A 16,232-nucleotide genomic window follows, 5' to 3' on the forward strand; every position below is an offset into this window, starting at 1 on the left:
GAAAAGCAATTTTTATAATATACTTAAGATAAGATACACGTAAACAAAGTTTCAGTGAAAAAATACAAGAAGTTTTATATACAGGAATTTTTACCTTTTTCTCGATTTGGTTGTGTGTTTACATTTGGAATCTGCCTAGTATATTTTTATATTAAAAACTTAATTTCAACTTATTTCATACTAGTTTCAACTTATTATATTAATTTCAACTTATTTTATACTAGTTTCAATTTATTATATTAATTTCAACTTATTTTATACTAGTTCAAGTGTACCCGCCTTTGCTGGGTGTTATCCTTGATAGATAGACATTTTTCAATGTAGACTTTTCTCTAGGTCTTCTTAAGATATACAATTCCCTAGTACATTATTTTGATGTCATTAGGTTTAGCCAGCGTTCGCAATGTAGTGCCCTAAAATATATCTTTACATCTTGAATATAAAACATCAACTTTTCTCTACTTTCTATAAATATAATATGCATGTTTCATATATGTAAACCTTCCGAAAGAAATGATCTAAATGATAGTATAAACTCACAATCCGTTGCGTAGTTTACTTCTTCAAGGCGCAATACAAAACTCTTTTAACAAATATTGTTTTTTTAACTAAACGAAGTTATCAAGCGACCTTGCACAGCAGTAGAATTATTAACATGTATTATATATAATAATAATAATATTTGGCTAATTTATATAGCGCCGTTTTCGTGAGAAATCACCTCAAGGGCGCTGTACAAATATATTAATTTCTTAAATAGTTAATACTAGAACTACTGACTTATCTCTAAGACTTATATCTAGTGACTTACGACTAAGGCCTATAACTACTATCTTAACGACATATATACGAGTATTTACATATTTAGCAACTTACAACTAAAATTAATATTAACAATCTAATCTTACTAACGCCAGAAGAAGAAGGAAGTTCCATTATATTAGGGTGTTTTATGGTTAGCTGGATATATATGTTAAATGAATGAAATTAATGAATAAAATCAATCGTCAATCTTAAACGCATTTAGATGATTCATCTGCCAACAATTAAACCGATTGACTTGTTATGTTCCCGCTGATATTGTCCATTGTCCATTGGTAGGCAAGTTAATAGAAAAATTGAATAAACGGAATCGCTAGATAATGTAACAATTACAGTATAAAAAATGAAAAAAAAAAATATATATATTTGGATAGAATGACGGATTTATGGAAATGAGTGTCTGAAAAAGTGGGTTTTTAGTTTGGATCTAAATTCTGTTGGGCTGGTTATACATCTCAATTCCATAGGAAGTTTATTCCAAGCCTTAGGGCCGGATACTCCGAATGCACGATCACCAAACTTAGTGTTCGGATTTCGCTTAGGCTCTTTCAACCTTCCAATTGCAGATGATTTCGCTGATCTAAGACTTGACTGCCTTAGACCAGTATTTTCCGGAATGCATAGCTCAGTAATATACGGTGGCGCCATTTCGTTGATAGCTTTAAACACCATCCAGCATAGCTTGTACTGGATCCTTTCAGGACACTTCAGCCAGTGAAGATTTCGGAGGTGCTCCGAAATGTGCGAAAACTTGGGTACCCCGGTGATAAGCCTTGCTGTGGATTATGTGGATGATAGATTAGTATTTATACAGTACCAGTAATGAATTTTCAGCATTTAAATAAAATTAGTAGGGTTAATAAAATCAATTAAACAAGTCGTCTCAATCTGTCATAATTATATTATTAAATTTGGTTAACTTCAATTTTAAAAAAAATGGTTTTCGACGAATAGCAATAATATATTTACATACATTTTGTTGGGAATAATTTAATCCTGAAGATTGTGAAAGATATTTCAAAATTTCCGATTTTTTTTTCCACATTTCTGGCTATGAAGTATGGAGGGTATCCTTGCTATTTTAGGTAGAATATAAAAACAGATGATAACGATGAACACAAACTCGTTTTTTTTTTTGCAGGACGACCCTCAATTGTTTTTGTCATTACTTTATCTTAAGACGCCGTAGACTAAAATGGAAAAAAGTTGAATGTTAAATCTTGTTGAGTTATATTTTTCAGAAATTGAAGAACATAATGGGTTATTCCATTATAGTTTTGTTATTTTTGCAACGTTAACATTATTTTTTTTCTCCGCATGAAATGTATTTTTTAATAATTTCAAAAGGTTTTTGTTTATGTTAAATGAATATAAAATGTTTCTTTCATTTTTGAAAACAGTATTAGCGATTTTTAAACGAAAATTTTGAACAAAAAATGATATGGTCCCATCTAGGACTTAAACCCAAGACCTTCGCCATGCCTGGGCACTGCTCCGCTGGAAATGTTTATTTTGTAATATTGCACCATGCATGTTCGTATTCAAAAGATTAGTGGAGCATTTACCTGACAGGTAAAGGTAAACACGTTTTTTTTATATTATGAATTTTAAATCTAGAAATATTTTCGTCATTTATATTTGTATAATCAGAAAATCTATACACAAACCTAGATTAAGGTTTTAAAAAGAAGAAAATTAATCTATTTATTATCATTTTAATATAATAAATCGTCACCCTAGAGCTTATTTGTCCAAACGACCAACTGGTAAATTTTACAGGAGAGGAGGTTTTCTTTCTTTATTTCAATGAAACATTATGATAGGTATTATTTTTTTAATGATAAACTGATGTTTATAAGACAAGGTTTTATGCATATCACAAAGGATAACAAATTATTATAAGCAATAATTAGTCGCCTGAAATATTAATACAAAAAAATATATAATAAGCAGTAATTGTTGATTGAAGTACTAGTAATTATTTGGCGTGTTTGAAATAAGCCGACGTAGCTCAGTGGTCCAGAGCACCTGACCGGACATCAGAAGGTGCAGGTAAAATTCCCGTCGGCGACATTTATTTTTACTCCTGAGATATTTACAAATTGTATTGATATTTCAGGCGACTAATTATTGCTTATAATAATTTGTAATCCATTATGATAGGTGTTTAGGGTTAAACGCAACGCTTGTTGTATTCTACGTGTTCACAGATGGCGTTAATTAAAGAATTTTGTTTAAATACGCTTTTGCAAGGTATTGCTTTACAGTATTAAGACAAATTATTTGTTTGCGCCCTCATATACGCAATATGAATATTACGCGAATATTACAAATACAATATTGGATTGAATCATCGGTAAAATATTGTATTTGTGTGCCTTTCTCGAAAGAATTAAGTCTTTAAACGAACAAAACTATTGATTCATATTCATATTGCGTATATACGGACGCAAACAAATGATTTGTCTTAATATTGTAAAGCAATACCTTGCAAAAACGTATTTAAACAAAATTAATTAATTAACGCCAACTGTGAACACGTAGAATACAACGAGCGTTGAAGCCCAGCTACACTACTCGCGAAGTTGATCGAAGTTGACCTAATACGATAGTGTGGGCACGAACTTCGCTTCGCTTCGGGCATCTTCGCTTCGCTTGGCCCGACTTCCGATTGTTGTCGGTAAATGCGCCCGAGTCAAAGGACTCGAAGTTCGAACACGAAGTGTCTGTCCACACTACTCAGTTCACTTCAGTTCGCTTCGAGACGTCGTGTTTGGTGGTTGTGCGTGCGCAGAGTCATAGTGACTATACCTAATAAAATATGGCTTCTACACTGTGGTCACAGGACCTAATTTTTTTGTTCCTAGAAACACTCCAATCCGAGGCGGTTATTTGGGACCCAATTGAAAGGGACCATAAAGATAACTAACTAACCATCACGCCGTTTCCCCGCAGGGGTAGGCAGAGAGGACGGACCGCCAAACTACTCGGTCTTGGCACACACTCCTTGCCTCATTCACATTCATACATCGTCTCATACATACTCTTCTATTATTCTGACTCTTGACATGGCCCGACTCGAGTATCTGATTCACTTGATCGTGCCATGTCTTCCTCGGGCGTCCCCGACTTCTGCTACCATTCACATTTGCATCATATATCCTCCTTTTTTTATATTTTTTTTATAGTGAATACCTCACAAGAGTCCCAACTGCTCCCGTCTGGAGCCAGTGAGACTATGGCATCCCCAATTGGGGGATGTTGTGAGGCTGAAGGTAAGTGGGGAAGGGAAAGAGGAAGGTGGGGAAGTACCTGGCTATTCAGATCTAGTCACTAAACACGGCTAAAGCCATTTGGAGCAACGTTTCAATTCTGAATGGTGGTCTTACACCAGGGCGATACTGGTAGTATCTTCCACTCTGGAACGTGCCGCAAATATACTATATATTATTTTAATTAATTAATTGTGAAATAACACAAATTAATCAAATAAAATTTATTTGCGCACGCCGGGTTCGAACCCGCGACCTTCGGAATGGCAGTCCAATGCGTTACAACTGGACTATGCCGGCCGTCACACTCCTATCTTCGCTCATTCGCTCTACATGCCCAAACCATCTAAGCGTCCCTTTCTTAATCTTACTCATTACGCTTACATCAGCCTTGCACTCTTTGCGGATCTCCACATTCCTCACACGATCAAACATGGTTTTACCACACATACGCCCTTGAGGTGATTTTTCACAAAAACGGCGCTTTACAAATTATCCAATTATTATTATTATTATTATTATACGCCTCAGGGATCTCATTTCAACAGCATTTAATCTACTTTCATCCTTTATTTGCCACTTGAACGTCCATGTTGCCTAGTGCACGGACTCCGAGAGACTGAGCTACTCGCGAAGTTGCACGAGTGTGTGGGCACGCACTTCGGACTTCGGCTAACTTCGTCGAGGACTTCGTCGAAGCGCCGAAGCGAGTAGTGTAGCGGCCGCTTTGCGTTTAACCTTAAGCGGCCGCTACACTACTCGCTTCGGCGCTTCGACGAAGTCCTCGACGAAGTTAGCCGAAGTCCGAAGTGCGTGCCCACACACTCGTGCAACTTCGCGAGTAGCTCAGTCTCTCGGAGTCCGTGCACTAGGCAACATGGACGTTCAAGTGGCAAATAAAGGATGAAATTAGATTAAATGCTGTTGAAATGAGATCCCTGAGGCGTATAATAATAATAATAATAATAATTGGATAATTTGTAAAGCGCCGTTTTTTGTGAAAAATCACCTCAAGGGCGTATGTGTGGTAAAACCATGTTTGATCGTGTGAGGAATGTGGAGATCCGCAAAGAGTGCAAGGCTGATGTAAGCGTAATGAGTAAGATTAAGAAAGGGACGCTTAGATGGTTTGGGCATGTAGAGCGAATGAGCGAAGATAGGAGTGTGACGGCCGGCATAGTCCAGTGGTAACGCATTGGACTACCATTCCGAAGGTCGCGGGTTCGAACCCGGCGTGCGCAAATAAATTTTATTTGATTAATTTGTGTTATTTCACAATTAATTAATTAAAATAATATATAGTATATTTGCGGCACGTTCCAGAGTGGAAGATACTACCAGTATCGCCCTGGTGTAAGACCACCATTCAGAATTGAAACGTTGCTCCAAATGGCTTTAGCCGTGTTTAGTGACTAGATCTGAATAGCCAGGTACTTCCCCACCTTCCTCTTTCCCTTCCCCACTTACCTTCAGCCTCACAACATCCCCCAATTGGGGATGCCATAGTCTCACTGGCTCCAGACGGGAGCAGTTGGGACTCTTGTGAGGTATTCACTATAAAAAAAATATAAAAAAAGGAGGATATATGATGCAAATGTGAATGGTAGCAGAAGTCGGGGACGCCCGAGGAAGACATGGCACGATCAAGTGAATCAGATACTCGAGTCGGGCCATGTCAAGAGTCAGAATAATAGAAGAGTATGTATGAGACGATGTATGAATGTGAATGAGGCAAGGAGTGTGTGCCAAGACCGAGTTGTTTGGCGGTCCGTCCTCTCTGCCTACCCCTGCGGGGAAACGGCGTGATGGTTAGTTAGTTATCTTTATAGTCCCTTTCAATTGGGTCCCAAATAACCGCCTCGGATTGGAGTGTTTCTAGAAACAAAAAAATTAGGTCCTGTGACCACAGTGTAGAAGCCATATTTTATTACGTATAGTCACTATGACTCTGCGCACGCACAGCCACCAAACACGACGTCTCGAAGCGAACTGAAGTGAACCGAGTAGTGTGGGCAGACACTTCGTGTTCGAACTTCGAGTCCTTTGACTCGGGCGCATTTACCGACAACAATCGGAAGTCGGGCCAAGCGAAGCGAAGATGCCCGAAGCGAAGCGAAGTTCGTGCCCACACTATCGTATTAGGTCAACTTCGATCAACTTCGCGAGTAGTGTAGCTGGGCTTTTAATATGAAGCTAGTAAAAGTACATTAGCTTACGTAATTCTTAGTAAAGTTACTTTTTTTGTTTAAAAATGAAGATATAACAATTTGCTAATTGGACGTTTGGACAACTAAGCACTAGGGCGACGAAATGCCTTCAAGTAGGGAAAGGTTTTTTATAAGAATACCGCGTAAAATATCAACTGTTACCACCCTTCTGGAACCATCGGGACAATGGCATCGCTAATTGAGGTACGTTGTGAAGCTCAAGGTAGTAAAGAGAGGAAAAAGGTGGGAAAGAACCTGACTGTTCAGAGATAGTTACCAAACGCGGCGAAAGCCATTTCTAACAACGTTTCTACTCTACATAGTCGTATTTTACCAAGGCGATTCTGAAAGTATCATCCACTCAGGGAATGGGAAATAAAAGTGGACGGATATGAAATTCTCGGCAATAACATTTATTTTCGTTTGATATTTTATGATTTACGTACATTTTGATAATTAATCTTTTTCCAATGTTTAAAGGGGCTCTCATCCCATCAATATTCGTACTTCATCGGCTTAAGTAATCCTATTTCAGTAAAGTTAATCCTCTTGAATTCTTTCAATGCTCGTTTGGTGATCGATCACTTCATTGGGGTAGTTTTAGCTGTTACCACTTAATCAACAGTGAACCTATAATCGATGCCTTTGACATTTCAAAATTAAGCTGGAATGTAATTCGCACATATAATTTCCACGTATTATTTCACTATACACCGATAATGATATATTTAAACTATTGCCGGTTATTTTATTTGATGACCGTTACCGGTTTTAGCTTATTACGGTTATCTTCACACTACAATTATCTGCTACTTTATTGATACTTTTTTATACACAACATTTGGGGTAGGGTATGTGGGTTAACTGGGATGGTATATCATGATTTAATTGTATTAGCCCATTGTTTTGTGAGATCTTTTCCTTTTTATTCACATGATCTTGTGAGATTATTGTTAATGAAAATTAGCTCTTTGGCTATACACTAACCTACTTATACAAATGGGCTGGTACGTACGTAAATCTACAAATATTTCATTTTCAAGAATTTATCGAATTTAATTGGAAGATTATAATAAAATATTGACCTCGATTGATAATTCACTTAAAACTGAGAAAAAAAGATTTTTCAAATATTTCTCTTGTGAAAATGCTCCCCAATTAAACAATGAAATGCATCCTCAATGAAAACATTAGCCGAATATGTTTTGTAGATTGTCGGTGCATAATCTAAAAGCATCCAAATTAATGCGCTGACTTATATTTTTTTTAAATTATTCAAAGCCCTCATAGGCAATCTATCTCTTCTTAAATAAAATATTATTTCTACATGTATGCACATGTACCCACAGTTGACACAGGAAGAAGGGCGAAATATTCCCTGGCGTATACGTACAAATTCAACATTATTATACAATCATCTGGAAAGCGGACAAACAGATAAAACGCAATAAAGCGCTTTAAATTACATTAATGTACTCGTAAAATAGTTAATTTCATTCCACCTCGTTGCTTCTGCTATTCAGGGTTAATCATTTAGTTATCTGGAAAGCATTACCCACTCTCGCTTCCCTGAGAATTGTCTTTAGTGGAGAAGTTATCTCAAGCAATTGTACATGCATTATGTCTTATCCCAATCCTTAACTTCAGTCTGCTGTTGCCTCTTGCTAATTATTATATTAATAAGCAAAGCAGAACAACCTGCACTGTTTGATGAGAGTCCCTATTCCTCATTTTGTCTGTATAACGATGAAGAGCAGAGGAATTAAATAAATTAATAGTGTAATGTTTTGTGTGGAAGGTATTGTCTTCTAGATTTTATTTATTTAATATAATGATACAAGAGTAAAATTACTAGGGCACTATGAACGACCACCACATTGCCACATTCAGCTGTTCAAATAATTCTAAATTATTACCGCTGTCAGACGGTCAAGTGGCCACCCGCCCAGCGTTCAGAAGGCACTTAGTAACATTCGGCTAACTCCGTAACGGACTAGCGCCATCTTGCGTATCAGTGTCCGAATACAAATAAAAAGCATAATTTTATATTGCTTTTCCCACAAGATTATCGAAAATCTATTGTGATTTGAAATAAAAGTTGCCAAATTGGGTGAACATAGCGGCCTTCATTCGTTTGATTTTGATTATATATCAAGAGAGCTATATTAAACATTAACAATAGATCTATTTGTAGTATTCGGACACTGGTACGCAAGATGGCGCTAGTCCGTTACGGAGTTAGCCGAATGTTACCGAGTGCCTTCTGAACGCTGGGGGGTGGCCACTTGACCGTCTGACAGCGGTAATAATTTAGAATCATTTGAACAGCTGAATGTGGTGGTCGTTCATAGTGCCCTAGTAATTTCACTCTTGTATCATAATAATCAAAACATTTGTATAAGAAAGAGTTTTCTCTCGTCAGCTCTAACAGCTATCACGTCAATCTTCAGACTCGGTGTATTTTCTCTAATGCACATGTTGTGTTCGAAACTATTAACATCTTTCAAAGATTGCAAGGTATGAGGGTATTGACCTTGTGAAAGATCTCCATATAATGTCGTTGGTTAAATGGCATTGCTATCATTCAATTCGCAAACGTCCTTTGTCGAATTCCACTTCCCATTCAAGAATGCAATTGACCCAATACCCACTGGGACAATTGTAAGTAGATATATCAGGTATTTGGCAATATATAACTTAGAGCTTTGTAGTGCCTCGGTTAAGATAATTCAATTACAGAAGCTCAAACAACTGAATCGCAAGTAATACACCCCACCCGTCTTGAAGCCTTCTGATTAACGAAGGCTTAATTAAATGTAAAATATCCGAGAAAACCACCATAAATTGTTATTACGACTCATCAAACCGCAAACAAAATACCTTAATATTGTAATTTAGATATTTGCCTTCTGGAGATTATTGAAATGTTATAGATGAAACCCGCTGAGTTTGCGTAAAGACATGAGGAATGAAAAGCAAACAAGTTTCTGCGAAACGTACTTATTTCTCATGTACTTACATACATAAATTCTTCAAAGATAAATATGATCAAATTGAAATAGAATAATTTTGTATAAACCCTTTGACGAACAAAAAACATAGAAATATCATTTTGGCGTTGGCCTTCCGAAAGTTCTGATGTTTATGTAAAACGGGGAAACATGATTAAACATTCTTAAGGCGATGCCATACGTAGTAATGCAAAATCATGTGTTTTTGGTTTGAAAATTTGGTCGCCTAGAAATGTTTCAGATGCTTTAATTAAACACTGCGAGTAGAATACATCTTGGCCTTTGAAATAATCGAGTATTTTTTAAATAAGTCTTTTTATAAGCCAAGAAAAAAATAATGTATAAGGCCTATGAAAACTGCTTTAAAGTTCAAAATCTCCTACTTACAAACCCATTTTCGGTTATGATTTTATTGTATAATATGGCAAATTAAGTTATTTATAAAATGATCGAAAAAAAATGTATGCCTGAACATCAACAAAATAAAATGAAAGGCACTTTTTGGCCATGTTTTTTTCTTGCATAAATCAAAACAGGCGGATGGTGTTAAGCGGGAATTTAAACCTTATCGCCATCTACGTAAGGGCTGTTATTGATAGCGGCTCAATTTAAAATATTACACCACGTAGTGCATCGCCTTAAGATTTTTTTTAATAACTTCTGAAGGTTCTTCAACGTAATTGTCATTGAAGAAGAAGTTAATACTAATAAATCTAAACAAAACATGAAACAGAACATGACACAGAAAAATAAAAATATTACGGTCTCGATGGTATCCCATATAATTAAAAATCATATATAATTATCCGAGACACTATCTACATTATTAACTTAGAACTTTGTAATATTCAAAAAGATATTAGTCAAAAATGTGGGAAAAATTAGTAGCAAGATAATTTGTTGATTCTGAATTTGAAATATAAGATCGCAAAAATGACGTACAGTTATTAACTCCCAATTGTCTAGTTGGTAAAGACGTTGTTCCGTTATTCCCACTTGAGACCGTTAACTTTTTTTGATTCATCAGTATTATCTTCTTTTTCAATGATATTCTAATTAACCCCTGGGGCCTAGACAAAATAATACCATGTCATCTAATATATCAGCTTGACATTCAATTTAAATTAAATTCGTTTTTTTTTTAATGAAACCCAAAATTAAATAATGTTTTTGATTGTAGATGAAAGCCTCTTTTAGATTTAAACTAACAAACTGACATAATACAATAAAATATTTAAAAAAATTACACAAATATAGCTATAGTTTTTGAAATCGTTTATTTTTTCATTTGCACTTGACACTTTACAGAAAACTGAAAAAAAAACACATTTAATTATACATATGCATTATTTGGGTTATCTTCATTTCACTTTGTTTGGTTTTACATAAAAATAATAACTGCAAAATTGCGAACCTTGACCTAATGGCGGGTTATCGGTTTTACAGTTTTTTTTTAAAATTATACGGGAGCGTCTCTTGTAAACTTTTAAGTACAAATAAAATGCTAGTTGTTCTCTCTTTTTCTAAATATTTTGTTGTATTATATCGATGCGCGAAAGGTAAAAGGGCGTAAGCGACAATTTAGTCAAAATGAGTTAAATCATTCTGTTTGATTAGAATTTTTCTCTGTCAAAACTGTATATTTAACTATTTGTCTAATAAATTGTCGCTTACACCCTTTTGCATTATGTAGTTTCTATACGGCCATAGAATAAGAGGTAGAACCAGTTTTATAAGTACGTATTTTTTGGCGACGTGGCCCGAGTAGTTGCAAAAAGAAAATAATATGTACTTTGGGAATTCTCAGAAAATAAACAGGCTTACCAATCTGTCTAAAACACTTATTATATTTTTTTTATAATATTCATTACATTATATGCAAAGAAGCTTTTGACTGTCCCACTAGGAAGGTTTTCCGTTTTAAGACAGTCAAATTAACAGGTTTCAAATTATCCTAGAGGAATACAGGAATTAAGAATAGAGAAAATAAGTATGTAAAAGCATAAAATTGAATAGAATTCAATTGTATTCTTATTCGCTCCCATTACGAATAAAATCATATTATAAAACACAGTGCTGCCACCTTCAAGTAAAACGAAAAGCGCCGAGTTAATCCATTTATCAAACAAACATTAAGTGCTTATCACAATGTAATTCTTCCATTTCAAAGCCTACAGTGTTGATTAACAGCCCTCGCTGAATAGCGATGGAAGTACAATGACTATTGGTTTGAATTTTGAATACTTACCACTTTTACCTCGGTCTTATTCTAGACTTCTGTTGGGTTAGCACTTTCACGATGGCTCTGTACCATAGACTAAATTAGACTAGACACGGCATATTCATTTAAAAATAACCCCAACACAATTTTGGTTTGGTCCACATGCACATTTATGAAAATGCCCACGCATTATGTCGCAATGCGAAATGGGCACTGTGCATTGCGTTTTACCTTTTTTTGGTCTATTTTGCTTCTCAGCTATGCTGGGCAAGTTCATTTTTAAATCACAAAAATAACCGAGTTCTAAATATTTAAATTTGAATTATGTCCATATTACAACTCCTCTGATAACAAATTCTCCGTGGTTTCACTTACGAGTTTGAACGCTTGTACAAGGAGTTCAAACAGAGTTGGGTTGTTAAGTTCATCCCCATATTTGTGACGTACGCTACGTGGCGTTATTTTTAAAATTAATTTAACTAGACAGAGCTAATCTAGTATAATACATCAATGCTCTGTACAGTATTCAATGTTGCTCAAACGCGCATACTTTTATAATTTATCAATATAAGTCTAAAATATAAATGAGCATAATATCTAAAAGCGATATGATAGAGCTGAAAATTTTGACTGTTTTCTCTGACTGTATAAAAGGCGAAGCTTAAGAGGAAGCTACAAGCCAAAATGTGTATATTCTTTATATGTCTTATGTCGTCATGAATATATGTAATAGGTATTAAAATCGCTTGACAAAATAGTCTATACACGCTCGACTTCAAGCACAAAACTGGTTTTTTATTTATTTTGTAAATAATCATAAAAGAAAGCAAAAAAGTTAATCAATTGAAACTGTCACAGATAATCTTAGCTATAATAGTGTATTTTTTTAAGTTGTTTCCTTTACGCGTTCATACAATTCAATTGAAAAAATATTTTTTTAGTAGTTTACATTTATATTTTTTAGTGACTAATTTATATTTTTATTAGTATTCTACTCAAGCGAAACGATAGGAAAACCTTCAATTTAACTAAAGCATATTTTTTAATATTCATAATGTACACCAATTCGTTAAAAAGATTAATCAAATAGTGATTTAGCATTAATCTTCGCCTTAAGGCCCGTAGTAGACGTTCAAATATGGTTTTAAATGAAGATATAGAAATACGAATGTTAGAGGGAGCGCGCTTATACTAAAAAACGTTAATAATTAAGCGAAAATGGTGAAAATATTTAATAAAACAAGACTTGTTTGAAATAGAGCAAAAATTTTCTCGATAAATGGTTTAGTTACATTTAGAGTTACACTGTACTTTTTTTATGCCTAAAACTTTTAAATGGAAAAAAAACGTGTTTTAAATAAAAAAAAAATTATTTGTGCCCATAGACATATGAATATTAGTAGACCTGCCCTAAGTGATTAAAAGCGTATTATCCCCACTCCCCATACCGGTTCCATTGGAGCCGGCTGGGCTCGCGTATGGCCTCAAGTGAAATTTGAAAACGTGACGTCATCATTCTTGTGCGAACTATGGTCGAGGCATCATCGGTTCATTTTACGAAATTAAATTTTTAAAAAAAAAGTAAATTATGAACATTTATAAAAGTGTCTTAACTAAATACTTAAACGAAATATTCGACTCTGAAAATAGAACCGAATTTTTTTGCCGAATTTGGACTTCGCAAATTTGTTCATAACGTGGCGAGTAATTTGCGCTCCCATGTAAAAATGTCTATTCATTCAAAAGCAGATTTTACTTTTAAGAAGTAAATGGTGATATTATAATGCGAGATGCCTATTTACTGTCAGATTGATTTATTGACGAATCACAGTCAGTCTTACGCCCTTCGTTCTTCAACAGTTGATTTTACCCCTCGCCATTATCTTCTCGTCTATTAATTCCTATGTCTGTGTTTGTGCCCTTTTTTACTCATTTAAAGTACGCTCTAGCGTGTTTAAATCGCACTTTATGGAACGCGCGTTTTTTAAAGTGACCATGGCAACATCAACAAATCAACAAAATGTGAAGTCTAAATGTCAACTTTTAACTATAAATCCAACTATTAATCTTATGTAACAGATTGCAAATTAATGTTTGTGTTTTTCATTTCCATGACAACAAGATATTGTGATGTCACATCACGAATTCATTAATAGTTCTTATTTCCAAATTTTTAATAATAATATCAATATTTATGTTTTCAAAGTGTACCAATAAAAAAAAATAGCGTAAAGTATTCGTGGATAACTGGTCATTAAAACACTTGCTTTATTTCGAGCACTCGGCTACGCCGTCGTGCTCGAAAAATCGCGCGTGTTTTAAAGACCTGTTTATCCACTTATACTTTAATATACTATTTGGAGTTTACTTTTCAATTTATTTCTATCAAGGGAATTTCATATAATTAACGTTTCGACTTAACAAATGTAAAGATATTATTTTACCAAAAGATATCCTTTGGATAAATTGAAGCTTTTCCTGTCGTTTGGTTTAAGTAGTAGAATTTAAAGAAAATTAATAATTTATAAAAAGTATATAAGCGTAGAGAACTAAAATATGTATTTTTTTATTAGAAATGCATGAACACGTGATATTAGAACAACTTTGGAAAAAATACAATTTTTTACTTAGATTATTATAATTTATAAAAAGTATAATATATTATTTAATATATATATTATCTGTGACAATTTGCCCTAATTCACTTATTTCTTTCATAAAATAAATGAAATCCACTTTTCCGCCAAAATCGATCATTTCCAGATTCCGTTTGCCAAGCGATTTTTATGCCTGTGGTGATATAAGGCACACTAAGAATATACACATTGTTAACTTATTATTTTTTTTTATGGTAAACTAATGTTTATAAAACAAGATTTTTATGCATAGAACAAAGGATAATAAATTATTATAAGCAATAATTAGTGGTATGCAATATTATGCAATAATTTGTATTTTCAATACAAATTGAAAATATCTCCCGAGTAAAAATAAATGCCGCCGACGGGAATTGAACCCGCGCCTTCTGATGACCGGTCAGACGCTCTGGACCACTGAGCCAAGTCGGCTAATTTCAAACACGCCAAATAATTCAATATTTACTAGTACTTCATCAACAATTACTGCTTATTATATTTTTTTCATCTGTAAACAACCAACTTTATTTTAAATTTCCCACTAGATGGCTTCGAGACATATTATTTCTACATTTGTTGGTGAAATATTTTGACTTGTCAAATATTATTATTTTTTTAATGATAAATAATGTTTATAAGACAAGGTTTTTACGCATAGCTCTTGAATAAAAAACGCATCGTTATCTTGTTTATATCTCTCAAGAATAAAAGGAAGCATGGGACACTAATGGTGTCATAAAGATTGAAGCCATGCTTGCACCAAAATATAACATTAAATACGGATAGCGAACACTGAAGTATAACGTACCTAAAATATTCAACATGTTACCAAGTAACATCAAAAATGTATCGAAGATTTAAAGTTAATTTATCTTATTCTAATCAACGTTCTAAAAACGCGTAATGTTAATATTTTCAATCATAATTATTGATTTTAAAAACTAAAACAGCACATTCATAAACAGTTCAAACTAGCTAAAATATTACTTTGGCTAGTAAGTCTAGAAAGGCGGCTGTCACAGGCGTTAGTCGACGTGATGTCTTAATCGTTAATTTATTACAAATCTGGTCAGATATTCGTTTTCCTGTTAAAAGCGGGACTGGAGGCCTATAACGCATGATTTGACAAATTTCATAACAAGCTCTCAATAAAGCACGAATATGTTATGAGGAAGCCAGTTTACATTACATTTATTCGGACAAGGGCACCTGCATGAAAACATGTTCAGATATATTCTGAATTACTAATATTTTACTAAGAAATTGTAATGGTAAGTAGAAAATCTTTCACGACCATCGCAATTTCTTCACAAAAATTTTAGACAATATTAAAAACAGTGAAAATACCCCTTTGTTGATATTATTTTTCAAAAATTTAGTAAATCTAATCAGCCTGTGTGTGACTGGATCAGTGATAAAATGTAAATTCAGGTATTTTATACTTAGTGGGTCAGAATAATATCACAGTCTACTGAACATATTAGGTAGCAGGTATGTTTGTTTGTGACATGGATGAATTGGGTTAATTAATTTCCCAGAAGCACCGCGAGCTGCGACTGCTGTATGCTAAGTATGAACTACGGGTTAGGAGTAGGTAACTAGGAGCAACACGGACAAGTCTGTCAGAACGTGCCACTGAGGAACAGCCGACCAACTAACCAACCTACAACTTCCTGACTGCCGTTGCCAATGAACGAAACCTACATTTATAACAAACTTTCATTGCGCCTGCCAGAGACGTGTGTGTTAGAAGGATTTCCGAACTAATTCTAAACTGGAATTAAATTATCATTTCAACAACAAATACCTTGCCCTTTGTGTGTATCTACTACTCGAGGTATTTTTTCAACATGTTGTAACAAAGAAATAGCTAAAACTCGGTTAATTTGAAGTACATTTTTATCAATACGGAGCTTTCCATTGATTTTTTTTTGATCGGGAACGAGATTTTTGCAATGGAAATAATTTTTTCCTTGGTCCCCTTGCTAGAACTTCCACATCTGACCTTCAGTTTACAATCGGTCGCGTTATAATGCAGTACACACAGCACCTACACATAAAAA

The 16,232-nt window shown here is 34.4% G+C and overlaps 1 protein-coding gene and 1 non-coding gene across 8 annotated transcripts in view; one reads left to right on the plus strand and one right to left on the minus strand.

The window, feature by feature from the left end:
- The window catches only part of LOC149423230 (acetylcholine receptor subunit alpha-like), a 502,266-nt gene that overhangs the window by 453,389 nt on the left and 32,645 nt on the right, over window positions 1-16,232 (plus strand). The gene's annotated exons all lie outside the window — the stretch shown is intronic.
- On the minus strand, window positions 14,529-14,601 carry TRNAT-GGU (transfer RNA threonine (anticodon GGU)). Its single transcript has one exon. It is a non-coding gene; the product is annotated as a tRNA-Thr (tRNA).

This window comes from Hesperophylax consimilis, chromosome 6 (genome assembly GCF_061612785.1).
Source record: "Hesperophylax consimilis isolate HC1 chromosome 6, BYU_Hcon_1.0, whole genome shotgun sequence".
Lineage (NCBI taxonomy): Eukaryota > Metazoa > Arthropoda > Insecta > Trichoptera > Limnephilidae > Hesperophylax > Hesperophylax consimilis.